This window comes from Rhyacophila brunnea, unplaced genomic scaffold, assembly GCF_057557595.1.
Source record: "Rhyacophila brunnea isolate RB1 unplaced genomic scaffold, BYU_Rbru_1.0 scaffold_15, whole genome shotgun sequence".
In the NCBI taxonomy this organism is placed as follows: Eukaryota; Metazoa; Arthropoda; class Insecta; order Trichoptera; family Rhyacophilidae; genus Rhyacophila; species Rhyacophila brunnea.
Window position 1 is genome coordinate 38797407 of NW_028232806.1, and position 9614 is coordinate 38807020.

Below are 9614 nucleotides of genomic sequence, written 5' to 3' on the forward strand. Positions count from 1 at the left end.
CACGAGACTTTGAACCTGAACCGAGATTCTTAATCGCAGGTCAATTTTTTATTGGGCAGCTCTTCCATCTTTGAGTAAGAAAAGTATAAAAATATCAAATTTTGACATCCTATGTCAAGTGAAATTTGTTGCTTACGACACCAGCTGTTTTTTTTCCATACTAAAATGACACATTCGAGCTGTGTGGTACATTAGAGGTATTCCAAAAAAATACCAACAAAACCATATCGACATATTCAACGTATTGCAGTCGAGGCGAGCTTAGATGTGCGACCCGGTAACTGTTTATATTAGGAAAACTTGCTAGGTACAAGCTTATTGCCGATTTGTGCAGGAATCATTTTATTATCGAAAATAGATTTTTTATCATCACACTTCTAGGAAAATAAAAACCCTCGCTTATAGATATGACAGATAATATCCACTGGTTTCCTTGTTTTATGAATAATTTCATCTTTATCGTGGATCGATCTAGTAGGAAATTAGAATATTCACATAGATTATGGTAATTATGCCGCAGATTAATTTTTATTAATAATTTTTTTTACGAAAACAGTTTATTCCATGTAGACAATTACATTAAATACCTTTTTCCGTTGGCGCAGATGCTTTTCGATCCAATAATTGTTAACTTAAAATTAGAAATTTTCATGCCATCGATTTCGATGCATCATTACACACTAAGATTATATTAGGTTGGGCTAGGTTAGGTTAGGTTGGGTTTGGTCTAAAAAGAAGGTATAAAAACTCATGCGGGCATCTGCGGCACATTTACCAAAGATATGACGGATAGTATCCACTAGTTTCTTTGGTACAAGTCGGATAGACATGCGTCGTTCTCGAACGTACGAATCTTTTTAAACTAATCTATAGCCAGCGAACGAATCAGTCCCGTGTCACCTGGCGCTTATGCAGTTCATCGTTCGTCAACTTCGCGCAGTATAGGAAAAAACGAGGGTGAAAGGACGCGCTCCCAGGCGAACTGAATGTCATTCGGCAGAACTAAATTGGCGAGAGTGCGCGTGCAGTATAGGAAGAAACGTTGGTGCGAAGGACACGCTGCCAGACGAACTGAATATGTCGTTCAGCTGAACTAAATTGACGAGAGTGCGCGCGCAGTATAAGAAGAGATGTGGGTGCGAAGGACACGCTGCCAGGTGAACTTAATATGTCGTTCGACTGAACTAGTTTGGCGAGATGCGAGCGCAGTATAGGAAGAAACGTGGGTGGGAAGGACACGCTGCCAGGCCAGTACTATACATTTTATTACGGCAACAAAGGACACAATTAACCTAATCTGTCCGAACAAATCACTATCCGTAATTGACATATTTGGTCGGAGTCCTTATTAAGTGACTCATTTCCCATATCTAAAGTCGGATGGGGAAGCCAGGCGGGAACTTCGCTAATTGCCATAGCCGATTTTGGTAAAAATTCAAGAATGAAAACCTAACCTAACAAAGAATCGGCTATTTTCAAAATGTGTTTACCGCTGGCTTCTCCATAAACGACTATTACCGTTTCTTTGTTTTATGAATAATTTCATCTTTATTGCGGATCGATCTAGTAGGAAATCAGAACATTCACATAGATTTCTATAAGCTTGATATTATTTTATCATCTCAGTACCAAATCTGTCGATTACTTATAGAATAAAACAATAATTGTCATTGGCACTAAGACTAGGATCTGTATAGTCCAAAATATTGCCTGCAAAATGAGTTCACCGGTCCCCGGTTACATTAAGTACATACACTCCATCAATTTGGATGTTGTTTCTTGGCATAGTCTCAAATACATCAAATTCATTTAGCGTTATTTTACAATATGATAGGTACCTAACAGACTTTCATAATATGATTTCACAATGTTGCATCACTGAACACAACCTACTGTAACCAAAAATAAATACTTAGGTTGTGTTAGGTTTTGGTTACTTACTGTATCTGTACTGAACCACACAGCTTCTTATACAAACATGATTTTGAAAGATTAATCAAGCTCAAATAGTAAATACATACAGTTGAAAGTCAAATATTTAGCTTGCACATGTCAAAAAAGTATTGTCCGGTGATACCTATATCATTCAAATGTAAAATTCTACAACACAACCAACTACAGTCTGACGTGACAGAAAGAACTAATTATTGCTTAATAGATGTCGTGACGTGAGGATGACATGCGACTGATGCGACAGGGACAGCGTAATGTTTATGGCTTCGGTGACATTGTTGTTGTGTCATTTAAACAGTAAATAAACGCATGACGTAAAAATAATGAAACATCGCCTGACTTACCGGGTTTCATAAAACGCTCCGATATCCTTTTCCCGTACACTTTCCAAGACAGGAATATCAACAGAAGTGTAAACACTTGCATAAGAAGGAACGTTTTCAGCAGAATCACTTGGAATTCATCGAAGTTAAAGAACTGCCCGAATTGATCGTAAAATGTGACAGCTGGAATAAACTTCGGAATGTCAGCGGAACCGAACGATAGCGCCGTCGACAAGATAAAATTGTACACCAGTTGTGTCGTTTCAGATGCGTGCTGAAATAATTCCTCAAACAACGTGGAATTCAAATATGTTAAATCGAATAAGGATGTCATCCCACATGAATAATTACAAACACGTAGAAAATTGAAAATCGCCTTTATTTTATCTGACGCGAGAAAAAATATCGTCGGTGTCGCCAGTACGAACAATAAATAAATAATCTTTTATCAAAATTAATTTAATACTTTATCAGTAGGGTTGTACCAAAGAGATTGAAAGTCCAATCTCTTTGGGTAGTACAAAAGTAATAATTATTGTCTTTCAATAAATCTTGAATAACAGTTAAACATTATGACAAGATATCGTCATTGATGTATTATTGTATGTTTATTAACTAGAAGTATAATGCAAAGATTTCTTGGCTAATCATGTCGCTCTTCATACAACATCCAGTTACTCAAGACTCGACTGTGTATTTTGATAATGTATACTGTGCAATTTGAATTGGACAGTTATAAAATATGTACAATTATATTACATTTATTATAATAATTATTGTATTGTTCCAAATCACTTTTTAAGTGAATTCCCAAAATACCGTAATCCCAGACGCCGTGATTTTTTTATATGGCAGCACTAGTTTAAAGCCGCCAAAATTTTGATTGACCTCACGTCAAAAATGGAAAACGTGCTGCAAATATCAGAGGAAGAAAAATCCATCTTATTTGTACGCATAGAACTGAACCTGAGCAGGCGCGCATACGGGGGGGGTTTCGAGTCCGGACCCCCCCAGAAACGAAATAAATGCAAATTATTAAGATAATAGAATATTACATCTCCATCATCAGGATCTCATGATTGAGGATAGTGACCGGGATGATTTGGCTGTCTCAACGAGTTGACCCCTCTCTTGGTATTCTATGACACACAAGTCATGTGTCAGTGGAAGACCCGTCGCACTCATTAATAGGCCATTAAGAAAGAGGCATCATAATAATATGTTTGTTTTAATATCCCAATGTACCTAAAAGACAAGACAACGTGGACGACACAAACGAATATGATCCTATAATTAGTCCTATAATAATTATGACTTTTAAACCATGCACATTCGATAACCACTTTTGGATGCAATATATCGCTATAACTCGTAAGTGAGCACTTGAGTTATAGCTGCAGGCCAGGTGTTCATCGCCAAATTAAAAAAAGCTCAGTGTTTGGGTATGAGGAATATACCCGGAAAAGTGCGAAGGGATCCCAGTTGAAACTAATAGGTGGGGTAAAGTCGAAAGTCAGTGGTACCTCTTAAATTTGGTTAATACCGCCCCCTCCTACCGCATTTGGAAAATGAGAACCAATTTTCTCATCATAACCTCTACTAGTGTTGTTAAGGGTACAAACGCTACAAAGCACCTTCCAAGTTGGACAGCCTTGAAATCAATAAATAATATTAATGTAGGCTTACTATTTGGATAATATAGACAAGATTTACCCCAAATTTATAGTATGATACCAAGGCCTGAACAAAAACGATGCATGTGCAAGTGAGAAAGTATTCCTCACCCTTATAATCTCTGCGACATGCGCTAGAGTAAGATAAAAGGTTTACAGATGTGTAAAATATCTTGCTATGGTGTCGCCGCGAAATCTTAGTTTGTCTCATAGCTAAGTGTCGATAAACCGTGACCGCGTGTTGCTAAAAATGCTATTTTTTGTGTTACTACCACTAACTTCAGTAGAAAAGATGGTTGTGTGTTATTATATCTCTATATATATAAAAATCTCGTGTCACGGTGTTTGTGGTCGAACTCCTCCTAAACGGCTCGACCGATTTTTATGAATTTTTAATGTATATTTGTTAGGTATGAGAATAGGTCATAAAGTATATTTCATACCGCTAGGTGATTAGGGTATCTCTATCCAGAAAAAATTTTCTTTTATTTTTTTGACAAATTTTTTTTTGTATTTTTTTTTATTTGGCATCAAAAAATACCTATAACCCCCAATTTTCACCCTCCTACTCCCACCCTCCCATTTTTTAATCGCGATTTCAGTATTTTTGTATGAACAAATTTAACCGTCGTTCGTATTTCAAGCAATACAAAATTATTTGTTGTTGAACGACAGATGGCGCTACGTCCGAGAAAAATTCAAGAGAAGCGTCGCGTCATTTTGACATTTCATTCGGCATATCACAAGGCAGTGCGTGCAAAATTTTGTACGGTTTATTTTAATTTATCTATTTGTGTGCGTGTATTACAGTGAACAATGCCAGCAAGACGCAAGGAGGCCATTTGGGCCGTCAAACGAATAAAGCAACAAACATGCGAAATAGTAGAGCAGAAAGAACAGACGAACAAATCCAACAAGATAACGAAAACGTGCGTGTGAGCATGTCGCAAATGCGTGCATCTCAATCACAAGAGGCACGAGCTGAACGAAATCAACAACGACAATTGGAACGGAGCCAAGCGCGCCGGTTCGTAGTTAACACATGCAAAGCAAATGACCGACAACGCCAACAAGTAGATCGAGCATTTACATCCGCTTCGTTCCTTCGTCTCGCATTCGAGTTCGAGCCAGATATTGAATATTCCGTTCATCCGAAAGTGCTGATTGGTGCTATGGACAAAGAATGTCCCCATTGTCATGCGCTCAAATTCAAACATGTGTCAGCCGGGATCTGTTGCGTATCAGGAAAAGTGCAACTACCAGAACCATTGAACGGCTTGCTCATCGGCACGGTTCCAGATTCAAACCTGTTCCTGAAGTCCATTCGCACATACAATTCATGCTTCCAAATGACTTCGTTCAGAGCAACAGAAATAGTTCACAATACTGCGGCAATGGTCAACAATTCCATTCAACGTTCAAAATCAAAGGCCAAGTGTACCACAAAGTAGACTCATTGCTGCCAATGCCAAACGAACCACATAAATTTTTACAAATCTACTTCATGGGCGGTGAGGACATCAATCGTGTGGATGCACGTTGCGGCTACAATAACCTCAATTCGCCTAATGCCAGGCGCATCGTCGACGAACTGGACGCCCTATTGAATGAGCACAATGAATTATTGAAATTCTTCAAATCACACATGCACGAATTGCGAAGTGACAATCACGCTATTGCCATCAATCCTGATAAAACACCAGCTGGAGAGCATGTGCGTCGATTCGATGCGCCTGTTGTTGACGACGTTGCTGGAATCATGGTTGGCGACCGCACATCGACGCGAGAAATCGTGATTCGAAGAAGTAAAAATAATCTGGAGTTCATCGTTGACACACACCGTTCATACGACGCTCCCCAATATCCGCTAAATTTCTGGAAGGGACAAGACAGAGATTGCATAAACATTAAACAACGAGATCCCGCCACAGGTAATTCATTCATTATGAACATCATTACTCATTTTGAATTGAGAAAATAAATGGTTGGTGTTTTTTTGTTTTTATCGGCGTTCATTGTCTACAGCGCTCCATTCCTCTTTCTGTCATAGATCCCATCCCCACACACTTACAATACATTCGTTATTTTTTATTTAACAACTAAAATATTCACTAGAAATAATTTATATGGCAGAACAACGTTTGCCGGGTCAGCTAGTAATATATATTTTATTAAAATGTGGTAGCCGTACTGACAAGCGAGAAGATGGTATTACGTTTCATAGGTAAGTTATAACGTGATAATTTATTTGTACATTATTATATATTTTAATATCAAGTGACCTAGTGTTTTTTTTTTTAAATAACTTAAATAATAGATATCTTTACATAATGGTTGCATTTTGAACGCTTAAAAATACTATATAACGTAAAAAAATAGAAAATTATATTTTAATTCTGAGCGTCTAGTGCGAGCACTAGCGAAATGGTCTATGGTCTCAAACATTTGTATACGCATACGTTCGCTCGCCCACAAACCATACGCATGGCACGCAGCTTCATTTAGAAATGCAATGGGTGGCGTCTAGATGTATCTATAGTCTAAGTATGATACTCTTCATTACAGACTTAGACCCATTTCACACGGCACACCTATGTGGCGAGATTCCACATTTACAGATAACTGAATCGAATACGAGTTAATAAAAATGTTATAAAAAAATGAAAGTCACATAATGTATGATTCAAAAAATAATTTTATTTCCTACATTTTTACATTTAAAAAAAACATACATAATAGATGTTGATACTTTATTATCCATGATATTTTTAAGTCTTATTTGAAAAAACTAAAAATTAGTTATCAATGGGTCAATGCTGCCAAAGCGCTGGGGAAATAAAAAAATTGGAAACTTAATAACAGCTAATCGAAATTTAAACGGAATGATAAAATATATGCTAATTAATAAATTACAATACGTGATTTAACTTCCATCTAAGTATTCATCATGAATATCAATATTGCATCTCAAACTCTATAATATAATTAATATTCTATAGACGGCCATATAAATACGCAAAAAAAAATAAAGATTTAAATATTTGCAAGGCATTATCGTATAATAATATAATTAACATTAATGATTGCCCTACAAAATGATATTAAAAATAAAAATTTTGATTGTTAACCCTTTTACTCCCACGGGGCCAATATTTCGGCCCACCATACCTATGCGAAAACTCCATCTGGGCCGATCCATCGGCTGAAAGTTTGGAACCAAATTTACGATTTATTCCAAATTTTTTCCCGTCATATTTCGTTCATGTAGACGAAGCATTATATTCACTGTGTGTTGGGTGTGAGTAACATTTATTTTAGTGTAGGCTTTATTTATAATTATGTCATAATCTATTAACTCACAAGTCATAATTGCTCTGCTGTCCAACTTGAGACCAAAGAGGGTCATAAAAATAATAAAACATTATTTTTATGACACATTTTAAATTCTGATATTTCTTTTAGTTGTTTTATGATTCATATATCACATTACAAAATGAATTTTGTAATTTTTGAACTAACAATGGATGCCACTGTATTTTTAGTAAGATGGTGAAAAAATACATGAATATAAATATTATTAAAAATGATTTAGTGCTTTGAGACTTATTTTTTGAAATTACTTCATTCCATATCAGTTGGTCGTCGATACTGTATCGAATTCTCTTGCGATTTCGTGAATTGAATAATATTCTTGAATACCTTGACACTATACGATTTTTTTTGATTACTTTATAAAAATTCTATTTCATAGAGAAATAATAATATGTTTATTTTTTTTTCTGTTACTACATAAGGATAGATTATATTATAAAATTTGATATATCAATTATAAATAAAAAAATGTTGTCACACTTGTTTTGTTGTTCAAACATAGTTTTATCCGTTCATTTCTAAATAAATATTGATACATTATTTTTTTCTTTTGTTTTATTGATGCAAACTATCAATATTATTACTTATTATTGCTTTATATACCATTGAGAACACACAAAAAAAGTTTCAAATTTTTAAAACATGTGTAGAATTAGTTATTTAAAAAAAACTAAATCGACGATTTGTTGTCAAAAAACGCTTGGGAGTTTTCGCATATGCTAGGCTAAATCAGCTGGGAGTAAAAGAGTTAATAAAATTGCACATATCCAGATAAAAAATCTAGCGTGATAAAAGTTATAGATTTAAAAAAATATCTCATACAGATTCGTTATGAAAAATAGTACACATAATAATAATCTAAATAAAAATATGATTATCACTAGCAAATAATATAATACTTGAAATCAACCCTTGAAAATTCCACTGGCGAGTGCATTAGTCAGCCAGTTGACTCTACCAAATCGACCGCACTTCCACAGACGGATGATCGACTTAGGAGGTACAGAGTTATCAATTTATACATATTGGGGTTTATTTCACTCTTGTTTATGGTATAATAGATAAATCGATCTACAGTGGCACCACAGCAAAAGTGACTCGAAGTTGTATTAGCAACGATTGCTAGCATTGAAACAGGCGTTGTAGCAAAAAAATACTAAAACACAAGCAAATCGTCCACTGTGCCACTGTAGAATGATTTAGCCGGCTCTCAGATCAAAACTCGCCTCGTTCGCCGCGACCGAGTTCCGAGACGCGCGAAAAATTGTTGCGTGTGACGATCGCGCACATCTATTAGCGACACTTGCTTCTCGAAACATCAAAATAATAAGTACTCTGGCCATCGGCTTTATATCGGCGTCCAACATGTTCGTGGAGTCACTACTCGATCTGTCACTTTCAGTCGCATTCGACCAATCTGCGAACCTCCATTTGACAACGTTTGTTATGTGGATCACATCGACGAATTCGACATGCGGCACATGAGGCGAGTTCTGATGTGTGAGCCGACTTACTTATACTATGGATTTTCTTTCTTAACACTTTACATAGTTTTTAACTTGGCAATCAATATTTGCAAACTTTGGCGGAAGTACCTACTTTACATAATTTTCGCAATAGGTAAAGTGTTAAAATGGATTCAAAAGAACACAGGGGGAGCTTTGCTCCAGACACCATGGCCGGGACATGTGAAAAATCAATCTGGTAAGCGTACTTGATTCGTTCGCATAGTGATTTTTCAAGGGTTGCTTAAAATAACATAATTAGTTAGTATTGCTTGAAGAAACGTAAATAAAAAAATAGCGTAAACTTTTGCTCCTTTGAAAGAATAAATCTTTGCTCGGGTATTAATTTTGTTAATGCCATAATATGTATGACAAAATAAGCTAAACAATTAATATATCCAATACATATTTGTCTATTCATGTACATATAGAACTGGTACATGTAAACTTTTCACGAATGTGAGTTTTGTGCATTTTTTCTTAAATATTTCAATTACAATTGAGGTGGTTAGGAGAGTGCAAAATGCGTGATAACATTTTAATTAACACAAATTATATTTGAATAGAATTTTAATATCTAAATAAACATTATAATATAGTATAAAGTACGTCTTTTTCGATGTTGAAATAAAACCTGTTTCGTTGTTTCAACAAGCGAGTATTGCAAAAATTTTTTAAATCACAATGAGGCATAACCGGGCGTAAATTGATAATTTTTACTAAGAACATGTTGGGGATATGAAAGTTTAGGATTTATCACTAATATTAACATCATACAATATGATTTT